Source organism: Corvus hawaiiensis, chromosome 6, assembly GCF_020740725.1.
Source record: "Corvus hawaiiensis isolate bCorHaw1 chromosome 6, bCorHaw1.pri.cur, whole genome shotgun sequence".
In the NCBI taxonomy this organism is placed as follows: Eukaryota; Metazoa; Chordata; class Aves; order Passeriformes; family Corvidae; genus Corvus; species Corvus hawaiiensis.
This window is the reverse complement of record NC_063218.1, coordinates 50,651,783-50,664,607: the sequence shown is the minus strand read 5'-3', so window position 1 is coordinate 50,664,607 and position 12,825 is coordinate 50,651,783.

The following is a 12,825-nucleotide window of genomic DNA, read 5'->3' as shown; positions in this document are numbered from 1 at the left end:
ATCCAGCCACATCAAAATTCTCCATCTTGTAAATGTATCTGGATTAGGAAAAATATGATGGGATATGCAAAGAAGTGAAGCTTTGAACTAGGGCTTGTCCTTTGGTGATTTATCCAAAAGTAGGTAGCAGATGCCAAAAGCTGTCCCTAAGGTTGGTCCCAGTTGTACCAAGGCTGTGAGAGTTCCATCTGAAAACAGCAACACTGACTATAGTTCAGTTACATTTCTAAAAATGCATTGTTTATTTTTACATAATGAGAAAAGAGGGAATGAGTTTGAGTCCTATTTATGCATCCACAGACAGCAAATATCAAAGCCACCTACAGTTACCCTAATGTTGCCTAATGCCTTAAAGGTACACTTGCCAGAATCCAGCTATATCCAATAGTACCAGTTTTTATAATCACACTATCAAAAACCGTACTAAACACCCTACCTATTTGCTTGTGTGGTAAAGTACAATACAAGGGAGGGAAAAGAAATTTTTCAGAGATAACCCAGTTTCTTAAGCTGGTGTATTTTTCAGTGAAAGAGGCAGGGATAGAGCAGCACTCCAGAACTGACCTCTCCATTCTTGGCTCCTTTTCCATCCATTCAAGCAGCTCTTAGTCTGAGTGACTGCACTGCAATTGCTGCTCAGTCCCCGTGCAGACGACGTTTATTTACTCAAACGTGTACTGCCTCCAACACATAATGGCTCACAGCTGGGATCTCCCGGGAAACCACCCACTGAGCCATTTCTGTGTTAAAGAAGGTGCCAGTGCTTACAATGCACCGATTCCCCTCCAGTATCTCATTTCACACCCTCTCTCACTATCTTATCATTGCTGTTAATGATACACTGAGAAGACGGCTTCCATTTTTGTGCTCCCTCTCCCCAGGGACATGGCAGAAAGTGGGATGGAGGCACAGGCAGCCCTCTAACTCCACTGTGCTCATCCCGGGCTATCCCAATTCCCAAACCCAGGGCTCACCCCTTAGGAGGAGAGGATGGGTTGCTGAGCCATGGAGCCCTCAGCAAGCTCCCGTGCACGGAATTTCCATTCACAGCAAGGCACTGCACACTGCAGCAGCCGTGAGTGGAGTTCCTGAGCCCCCGCCAGTCCCACAGACCTTGGCAGGGCTTTGAGTAGGGCGGAGAAGCGATCCAACATCTGCCCCGACACCCAGGGATTTCTCACCGAAGGAGCACGGCGAGCTGCGCACCATCTCCTCACTAGAGGGAGTCTCAAGACAAGGATTACCCAGCCCTCGCCGGAGCTGCTTCAGGAGCAGGGTGGTGGCGTAATAAAGCAGGATGTTGAAAACGGAATGATCCCTCAAAAGCCAAACAACGGCAGCTGCCATATTTCAAAAGGGCCTTTTTTTTAGTTTCCTTCTACAAAGCGCATTCTTTACGTGATGCTGTTTCCTTTTGAAAGAGACCCTGAACGTGCAAATGAGCACTAAGCTAATGATCTTCCTGAATCGACACCTCTGTACGAGGCTTCATCTCCGAGTGCAGTAAAGCACAACTGGGGAACAACATGAGGATTAGCTGGTATTTAAAACCCCAAGATACTGACCGTGAAAAGCTACTGTTTACACTTAATACCTTGAAACCACAGTCCTGGGGTAGGAGCCTACATGTTAGTGAAACAAAAAAGGCAACACCTGTACTTTTTCTGGAGGAAACAGGATTACACAGGCACCAGCTCATGGTCACTCCTGAGGCTGCTCAGGAAACAGCTTCTTTGGAAGCAGATAGCAAGTTATTTTTCCCTCAGGAGTTCCAAAGGTAAAAATTGCATATTTTAAAGGCAGCTTAGGGACGCTGCTTCACTTGGTCTCTGAAGCTCCCAGGGGAAGTGTGATCACCAATGAACAGCCAAGAAAACTCATAAAACTCGTCCTGTTAAATATGAGAACTCAGATAAAGGAATAAGGAGTTGTCATCCTGGCACACCTTAAATTTACGAGCAGAGTTTCCCTGTATCCCTAGTTTAATTGTCTCTGTTCAGTGCCATGCAGCTCACTGCATATAAAGCCATGGCTCAATTGCAACTACAATAGTTTTATAAATCTTTGCCTAAAACCCTTTTTTTAATTTATTTTACTTTTTAACAAGAGGAAAATTAAGTGCTGTAAATATTCATTTATTTGTGTTCACTGAGTATTATAAAGTGTGAAGGAACTTAAAAAATCACAGACTATTCATAGTCTAAATAACTGTCTGTATTTTAACTTTCTACCTTGTTTTCAGATGAGAAAAATAACCAGCCAGTTATCCATCCTGATGAGTAGATTTACCTTGATCTACAGATAATGACAGTATCACCATAATAGTCTTTATTAATTAATCCATTAATTATTTACTGGTCCCAAGTTGCATTTTAGTTGGCTCAGTCTTTGGATTAACAGCTGCTTGTCTGCCCCTTGGGCTGAGCTTTCCTTTACATTAAGCACTATCAACCACATCAGTGGTTTCCAAATTTCAATTCTGATTGTATTACCATTTCTACACTGAAAACTGCTCCTGCAGATGATTTTATTCTGAGGACAATGGGAAGGCTGACTGACTGCAGCCAGCCCTGGAATACTCCTTACCATTACTGTGATTTTAACCCCAGCTCCCAAAAGCAACACTCACATGCCTTTGCTCCCGTTTACTTAAAAGCAAAAGTTTTCCTTTAATTCCTTGGCAGCTGGAGTCGGGCTGGAGATTGCTAAGCCATCTGTGCCTGACGTGGCACTGCAGACCTGGGCCCTGCCAGCTCATGCATGTTTCAACACAGCTCAGCTTTCAGTCTAGACGTGTCCTAAATGTTTCAGATGTCCCTTGGGCTCCTCAGGACAAAGCCAGGGTGGCATCAAGTGTGCACAGAGCATTTACTTAAATTTAAAAATGAAACAAAAAACTCCCCAAAACAAATTAAAAAAACCTCAAAACCAAATTGCAACACAGTAGTTATGAAACAGGGAAAAAACAGCACTGGGACTACAAGCAGTGCATTCACATGCTGCCACAAATGACTGGCTGAACAGATGCAGTTTGACCCAAAAAATGGCTAATGCACATCATCCTGCTCATGCCTGATGTGCAGGTGTCATCAGTAGAACTTCAAAGTGGTAACTCCCAACTGCTTGATGACATGGTTTCTTTATTAGTAAAGTGTGACAAACTTACGTATCTAAATAACCCTTTCACAAACAAATTCACAGAGAACAGCCCTTGGAGGCTGCCTGGCTGTAGCTGACTCTCAGTCACATATCTGACAACACTGGTGGACTAAAGGCTATTTAAATAATTGCAGCTTTTCAATTAAGAGAAAGTAATTGCATGTTTTAAAGCAATAAAACTCTTTAATGCACTTTCACAGTCCATTACCTAAACCTTTGTAAAGTGAAGAACTGACTCATGTTTGTGAGTTGGGGGAAAAAAAAAAAAACAACAAACTCTGTAGATGCAGCTCACTTCTCACATAGCTCCTCAAGGCTGCCCAGAAGATGAGCAGGCTGTCCCACTCCACTTACCCACTTACATGGGTAAGTATGCATGCACAAACAAGGGTATTCTGTTTTCCTTCCAGCTCCCCAAAAAGTAGCAGTGTTCAAAGGAAGCACAGAAAAGCAGCATTTGGAAGGAGCTGTTTTGAATCACCAGCTTGTGGGCTTTCATCCCAAACCATTTCTACTACAACTTCTTATCCGAAGTATCCACAAGAAAGGAAGGTACACATTTTCCTCTGACACACAAAGCAGTGCTGCAGGAGAAGAAAAAGCAATTCTGCTTAAGAACCAGGGGGATCTGAAAGCTTTTCAGTTTCAGGCACACATAGAGGAGAATGGGACTTTCATGCCCTGTTGGTCACAGCCACTAGATCTCCCTAGCTAGGAAAAGCAAACACATCTTGAGTATTTCTCCAGAGGAATTCAACACCTGCATAGGGTGCAACCATGAAACCCATCCTTCCCCAACCCTCTTCTTTTTGCCTGCGCTATGGACTTCCAGCATTCTGGGGGTCGTGGTCCTCAGTGTCTGGGAGAGGGGGACACCCTCAATCAGCACCTTGCTGCGCTCCCTTATCTTGATAAAAATGTGTAGAAATCTGGTGATTTGCTTTTGCAGCCCCATCAGAGCTGGATGCAGTGCAATGCTTAATGGACATGCCAGCTGCTGTGAAGGGTCTTCAACTTGCACAGCCCATTTCCTCTTTCCTGAGGGAATTGAACTCTTTAGGCAAAAAGATGATGAGCTGCTCTCAGAAGGAGCCTTTGAAGTTAAAGACAAAGATCTTTAACTTGCTGCTGGAGACAAAACTGGATTGCAAAGACAACCAAAATTCCATTTTCACAACCACACAGACAGCTCACTGCTGATGCTGCACATTCAAAGGTACTACAAGAAATCCTCTTCTCTCAGTTTGCAAGGTGACTCTCTTATCCTGTGTCCTTTGGGCAGGGTGTTTATGCTTTTCTCTTTGGTCCACTTGAAAATACCTGGAGAAGACACACTGCCTTTAAAGCCATGTTAGCTCTGCCATGAGTCAAACTGGCTCTGTGTCTGCCCTGGAGGGAGGTCAGTGCAGCTGTGTCCTGGATGTCCAGATTTACAAGCACTGACACACCAGAGAGTTTTGAGAGGGCTGGACCTAAGGAGCAACAAAAGTACTGCTCCTGATAAGATTTCACAGGATTTGTCACAAACTAATAAAGTATTTAGAAAAAAACCCAAATAGAATCCCACACAGACCTGATTGTCCCACTACGAGACATCTACAGAGCACTGCACTTGCAAACCAATGCATTAAAAAGGAAGAAAAATGTAGATCTAAATCTAGCCTGAGGACTAGATTAAGCTTAAAAAACAGAGCTGGCCTGAGAATTTCGAAGTGTCCATGGCATCTGTATTCCTGTCTACCCTACAAAAGTCAGAAAGCCTAATCCACTGAGCAATGGTCTCTATATCTTAAAAGGTTTTAAGAAACTCTTACAAGAAAATTAAAAAGAAAAAAGGAAAAAAAAAGGGAAAATAGCTCTTGGAGTTTGTGAAGTGTTTTCCTGAGGAAGCATATTTTAATAGGATGACACTGACCCTTTAAGAGAAAATAAATAGATTATTCCTCCTGCAGCAGGGAAATCACTTGTACTTTGAAATTCCTAAGTTTTTAAATTGTGCTGGCATGGCTGTTTCAGGGACACAAGAAGGACTAGCAAGGAGAAGCCGAGAACTTCATAGCCAGGGAAAATAAAATATGTAATTACATGGTACATTTGTTACAGAAGCCTTGTAGTTGGATGAGTACTAAATTAATATAAATAAATGCATTTTCATCGCCAGAGGACTAGAGGTTAGCAGTGTTTAAGCTGTCAAATAACATTATTTTTCCTATTTCTTACTGAGACTGAATTCCTCTTGCTTCCTGTATAAATAACCAAATATATAAATACCAAGGCATAAATAATCAAGTTTATTTGACCTCCTTTTCACATCTTTATCTGCTTATCTAGTAGTAGGAAGTATTCTCTAGTCTCTCTGTGTCTGTGTGCAGAGAGTAAATGGTTTCTGACCTAAAGAGATTCAAATTCAGTGGTTATTGGAGGAAGATATAATCAAGGATAATGTCAGACAAGAGCTATTGGGCCACTCAGGAAACTGCTTCTACCTATATCCTGTGCTTCAGATAACACTACAGCTTTCAGATTTGTCAAAAAAACCACCAAAAACAAAACAAAACCACAAAAACAAACAAACAAACAACCCCCCCCCCCCAAAAACCAACAAAAAAAGTTGTTTTCAAAGTAATATACGAAGTCTGGAGAAACCTATTAAAAAAAAAAAAAAAAGACTTTTCTAAAGTTCTCAGGTACATATAATAGGTCTATGAGTTCTCTCACTGTAAGGGCAGTACAGAGCACTGTTTGATGCAATTTGCAGGGGACAATAATTTTGTTTCAATTGTACAGAGTCATTTGGGCCAGGAAGGTGTAACTCCTGAGTCACTGTGCAAGCACAGTTCAGCCCAGGAGACCCTGGCTGTAGCTTTCTATCAAATGAATCCATGCAGTGCTCCACAAGATTTATTCACCTGGCATGTTATTTTTGCTATTGAGAGCCTCTACAAAAGCTCCAACAAACTGGTATAAACAAAGGCTGAATTTTACTTGGGTTTTTGCTCTACTTGAATTGTTTTATTTCAAGTGAGTGAAGAATGTTATATTCCCCACTATGAAATGCTGAAAGTAAAGTAGTTGGGGAAAAAATTCATAGCCACAAATTGAGGTTATCTTTAATCCAGCCATTCCACCACCAATTTGCTTCCCATGAGATCACAACGGACAGAACAATTTCTCTTTCCTTCTCCCCTCTCAACCACAAGATGTAATTTCATATTTACCCTGCTGTAAAATCCTAGAGGCTAGAAAGACGTATAGATTTTGCATTTCATGCTTGAGGACTGTTACCATCAAACCTTTTCTTGGAGTTTATTTCTTAACTAGTTTGTCCTCAAACTATAAATCTTCTTTTTCTGTAGCAAAATAAAGAAAATTTTAGTTGGTGGATGATGGTGACTGGGCTGAAAACAGCCTGCTCAAGTCAAGCGCTTAATTGCTATCATGTTGATAAGAGTCATGCTTTGGTCATGCTCCTGCTGCCAGGAAAAAAACTTTGAAAATACCCTTTAAGAAGGAACAACATTTCTCCCTGTTAATCTATGCATTGTGACACACTATGTGTGTACATATGTAAGTGCAGTGTCCCACTGAGCCCAGGAGCAGAGCACCCAAACCCCAAGACACACACTCTTTTGCTGTGGTGCAACTCTTCCCTCTGCAATAAATCACTCTTGGCTCAGTGTCCCAGGAGTATTTTACTGCAGCAGCTTTTTAAAGAAAGACTTTGTCTCTTGCTTTAGCAAACTCTTCTGTTGTCTCCATGGGATGAGAAATTTCTACACAAATCACAATCAGTAGGACTGTGTGTCTTGGACTTTCCATATCAAATTTTGTACCTCAAAACATCAAACATGTTTAGAACAAGCCTATCAACTCACTCTTGCAGGCAAACTGTATTATTTTATAATTGTTTGTTACCTCTTAGAAGTTAGTTAAACTTGGGTACTAGTTTGCAAACACCCAAGCCTCTTCTAGAATGGCTGAATAAAGGAATAAGAGACCCCACAAAGTTATTACAGGTACTGGAGTCTTGCTTGAAGATATGCTGTCCTTTAGGGTAAGCATTTCCGTATGTCAGAAAATTGTGGAAATTTTCAGTTTTCCACCCCACCCTTGCAATGAATGAGCTGTAGCTACAAAGTAAACTTCAAAAGCAAGCTAACACAGCTTTCCACCTCTAACTTGCTATGGACCAAGTCAAACCTCTCAACAACTGCTGATCAGTCTTTTTTCATTTATTTAAACTGTTTCAGGAAAATGAATGAAACATGAGTGCCAGCACACCATTTTAGCCAGGCATTCTCTGAACCACATCCAGACGTTTTTAAGTCAGTAAAACGACATCTGTTGAATTTAGCACACTTTGGAGCAGTTTCTCTGAGAGTCAATATGAAAAGCAGTGATCACTGGATACTGAGTAATGAGAACACACTACAAAAAATTTTTGTGGACTTGTGTAAATTGGGAAATACTTTTTAATGTGAGATTGTGGATTTTTCTATGCATACACTAACTCCCTTTATGACAGATCAGTGTAAGAGCATTACTACTACAATTAACTTCATTCCTTCCTGCTTTGTAGAAGAAGCCAACAGGGCTGCTAATAAACTGTCTGCTAAACAGCAAATCAAAGGCACATAAAATCTGTATCATTTTGGAGCAGAACAAAACTGTAAAGGCCATTCTGATAATATCACTCCTGAGCACAATACGGTAAGTGAGAGGATCCAGCAGCTACTTGACCCTACCTACATTGCCTACAGAACTGCAGGTTTGGGATCAGCAACATGCATGTGGAATGGGAAGAAAGAGGCAGAATCTATATGATCCATCACCTCCAAAGAAGTTGTCTCTGGGTTAATGTTAATAGTTTTTAAACCAAGCAGGCTTTTTTTCATATGAAAGTCAGCTGAAGGTAAGGGATTTCTGGCACAGACAGAGTTTTGAACACACAAGTTTCACACTGGGCCTGCTCAAGGCCAAGTCCAAACAATGGGAACAAGGCAGCAGGGAGTCTTAACTTTATACTTGTCTCCTCAGGTAGTTATTTAATGTTACAGGACATCAGTGAAATGTGGAAATTACAGTTTTAATAGTAAAACACAAACCACTTGGCCAATGTGACACACTTATGGAGTGGCTTTGCTGCCAAAACATTTATTCACTTCTTTCTGAAAAAATAAAATAAACAATTCTGCCCCATCTAGCCAAGAAGCAGTTCCCACTTTGAAGATAAAAGGGCATTGCTGCACATCCAAAGGCTACTGTGATGGGACACTTCAGTTCTGGGTGTATGGGAGGAACAGAAACTGGGTGAGTTTAGTTACCTGCTTTAAGGGACTATTCCCATTTGAAAAAAAAAAAGTAGCAAATAAGGACTGGATGAGGATCAGTCTGGTTTAATCTTCTATAGAACTTGCAACAAGAAAATAGAGTGAAGAATGTAGGCTCAGATATGAGTTTCTACTGAAGATGAGACTTTTAAGGAAACACAAATCTCAAAATTTGACTTAGCTCCACTTAGAAAAGAAAATGGACTCTTCAGTGAACACAGAGGTGCACATAAGAGTAGAAACACTTGTGATACCATTGAAATACCTTGAATGGTAATATTGTAATTCAAGACTTCTGACCATGGGTCACAGGGCTATGGCATGCTGGGGAAGTTTTAGTTCTATTTTTCTCCTTAAACAAGGGCACAACATGCTTTTCAGGCTACATACAGCAATAAGCAAAGTAAGCAGGAAAAAGATTTAATTAAATGAATAACAACATTGGGGTAATTAAAAAAAGGAAACATGAAAGAACAACCTTTCAAACCAAATAATCAAATATCACTATCAAAAGCATCCATTTAGCAAAGCAGGTGGCTTCTAAGTGTAGAATATCCAGGCAACATTTGATAGAAGAAAATCTGTGAGAAAATAACAGCTACTTCCTACAAAGTCACTTCTAAAGACAGTTACTGACTTTGGAAAAATATCTGTTTACTGCCTGTAATTTAGATAAATTCTCAGCAAGCATGAGCTTTCTCCATGGTAGGTGTAGCCAGCCATTAGTTCTTGCAGATGGAGCCACCCTGGTGTGTTCAGTGATGGGCACACCCAGAGAGCAGCAGTCACCCTCTAAAACATCACTGGGCAGCTTCTTTACCCTCGGGTAAAGAATTACCCTCAGAATTTGCCATCATTTTATGCAAGGAAGCTGCTCCCTGGGCACTCTGCTCCACCAAAATCCATGCATTTTGCATTAACATTGCTCTGATCTTCCTGCTCATCTCACTGCCTCTTTTCTCCGTGAAAGCAGCAGCACCTTGCTAACTTTCATTCCTCAAGCTGTAAAGCTAAAGTAGATTTAACAACTTTATTTTCCCCATTGCTATAAGCATACACTCACCAGGAGAGAGTGAGAACTTGTGATCAAAGAATTGTTTAGGTTGGAGAAGAGCATCAAGACCAGAAAATCCAACTGTTAGCCCAGCACTGCCAAGTCCAACGCTAAACCAGGTCAGTCAGCACCACATCCACTCAGCTTTTAAATACCTCCCTGGGCAGCCTGTTCCAATGCCTGAGCACCCTTTCAGTGAAGGAAATTTTCCTAATATCCAGTCTAAACCTCTCCTGGCATAACTTGAGGCCATTTGCTCTTGTCCTGTCCCTTGCTACTTGGGAAAAAGCGACCAACACTCACCTCACGACAACCTCCTTTCAGGCACATGGCAAGACCATGACATAAACATTCAAGAAATTCAAATGCCTTAGCAAAAAGGATTATACAATATGCACAAGGGCCATATTCTCTCAAGCTTGAGAAAAGGAAAGAAAACAAGATTTTTACTCACAAAGCAGAGGAAGAAGTTCCCAGGAGATGCTGAAGCCGAGAAACAGCATCACTATTACAGCAAAGACCCCGTCAGAGATTATCTGAGTCAGCTGCCCACACCATTAACCTAATAGTGCCCAACCCTAACAGGGACATCCTGGTGCTAATGAACTCCCTGGCAAGCTATCTTGGATTTGAAGGCCCAGGAATTAAAATGGGAGCTGGATTTGAAGTTCATTGAAGTCCAAGGTTCCTGTTGCTGGTGCTGATGCTCACTGCCAATTTCAGTTCTTCAACTCCACTTGGGAGTAATATTATTGTGAATATAACAACAATAATGGTGTTTATATCCTGTGCCTCCCCTGCCTTGGGCAGAAAGAAAAGGCAAAACTTATAAGCAAGTACTGGCCACTTAAAATAGTGAATGAACAAGGAACAGCTAATGTGGAAATTACAGCTGGAGGAGGGAAAGGATGGCAGCCCTACTCCCAGTGAGGGAAGAAGAGAGGAGACAGGTTTCTCTGTGGGGCTACTGTCACGAGGTACCCCTTGGCCCCCTCCAGTTCTGCTGGGATTGCCACTTAATGCTGCTCAGCTCTGCAGTGAGGGGGCTGGTTAGGAAACCTCACTGGGTGGTGTCACCTGCATTTAAACTCCTGAGTAAGGCAGGCACAAAGGTCGGCAGAGGCAAATGGCAAAGAGGAGCTGCAGGTTCTGATTTTTGAAAATTCTGTTTAAACGGAGTCATTGCCCTGTCATAACTCATTAAAGTCATGCTACAAATTAAAACAGGAGCGTAAGCCAGAAGAACATGCAGCATATTCTGCAGGCACCCAGCAGTGCTCAGAGCAGGACAGAGCAGTATCTGCAGCCCCTCAAGAATGTCTTCTGCTCTTTTAATAGTTCTCCTTAGTGTGGTGTGGAGGTTTGTATCACGTATCTTTCTCCCCTTGCTGGATCAAAAATAGAGCACTGAGTCACTGGTTACAGGCAGTCAGGCAGTCCCCAGCCACGCCGAGCACGCGGCCCTGCACCCGCTCGCGTCCAGCTCCCCCACAGCCTCCCCTCACAAGGCTCTTCTCACCTCCAGCAGCACCTCTGCTCGAGGAAGGGCTGCAGGGAGGAGAAAATCCCTCTCTCTGCTGCAGCACATGCTTCCAGCAGGTTGGCAGATGATGCCTGTTGGTCCAAAAATACACTGAAATGGGTGGGCATTTTTCTGCTGCCTTCCAGGATGCTTGGATCAGGGCTGTTGGGTTGGAGATGTCCACCTCGGAATGGTGCAGCTGGCCCTGGATGAATGAAGTGCCACATGGGAACATGCCCTGCAAAGAGCACTTACCCTGCCCACTTTTAGTGGGAACACCAGTAGGACATTGAGCACAGGGAGAGGGGAAGGCGTAACCAGGGAGCCTAAAATGCAGTGATTTTGAACCTTAAACTCTTCTCCTCAACCCTAATCTGAAGAGCTAAACCACTTCCCTTCTACACAGACGTGCAAAATGTACAACAGAGAGCATAAATCCATGGTGGTTTATCAATATCCAGTTCCTAGGAATATATTTCCATGCTTTGTAAAAGTAATCACTGTGAAAGTTGCAAGCTTGGCAATTTCACAGAAGTTTGTGCGTTTCTAGTGTCTATTTTAATTTTGTATTTTACTCCCCAAAACACTCTTGTGCTTTGTCCCAAATAAAAACAATCTGTGCTAGCACACCTACAGTAATCCCCTTCAGGGGTGACTGAGGTACAAAGAGTGGAAAAGGACGGAAAACACGAAGAAACAAATTCAGTTTTCAAAGAACTGTTGATTACTTGTTAGTTTCATATTATTAACTATTAATATATAACTAACCACAAGGGTCAGACCCCAACAAGTCCTCCTAGCACTGCTTCCAGCAGGGCTCTGTTGTGACTCGCACCTTGTTCAACAAGCAGCAATATTTACCCACTGGATTGAGCAATGCTGATCATGCCCAGCCCGCAGCCTCGCTTTACAGGGCAGCCTGAATTTTGACATTGACCCTGTTGTTAATCTATGCTAGCATTTAGACCTTGGCCTTGTTAAATACTCTCATTCCAGCCTCTCATATCTGTTTTTTAGGTCTCTGATCACTCATCTCAGCATCGTCACACCTTCACTGGTGCTTCAAAATAAAGTAGTTTATTACTGCTTGACATTGTCTTCACACTGTGTAACTTCTGGATTTTAAATGTATTTATTTTGTGTCCCTGACTCTCTTTTGCCTTATAATGCCACCTCTTTAGTTAGTTTCTGGCTTGTATCTATTTTATAGGGACGTGTCCTGCCGAAGTACAGTGCTATAACACTGTACTTACGTGCCTTGAGGGATAAAGAAAGTCGGACCTTGTTACAATCTAATATTGTATACATATGTTTTGATTTCATTAGGACATGCAGCATGAACTGAGATGCCCAGTGGCTCACCAGCAGTCACTACAAGTATTTTAAAACTACAGCATATAAGATAAGCATTCTCCAGCCTCCCTTTCTGATTAACCAGCTCTGTGATCCTTCTCTCCATCCAAGCAGCTCCACAAACTCCAATCCGAAAGCACTGAACAGTGTGAACTTGTGAGTACAAACTCAGAATGGTCTCCTGAAGCACAGAAAAGTGCAACAAAAATTCCATGGACTCAGTTGGTTCTGCCACAGCGGAAACTCATCACTGGGTCACATCACAAAACCTACACTTCCTATTTTTCGTGTCCATGTCCACACCTCAGCCAGGGCAAGCCCCGAGCAGGTGATGTAGCCCCCAGCTTCCCTCACACCACTTTCTGTGCAGAGGACACATGGGAGCCACAGCTCTCCCTGGCTGCTCA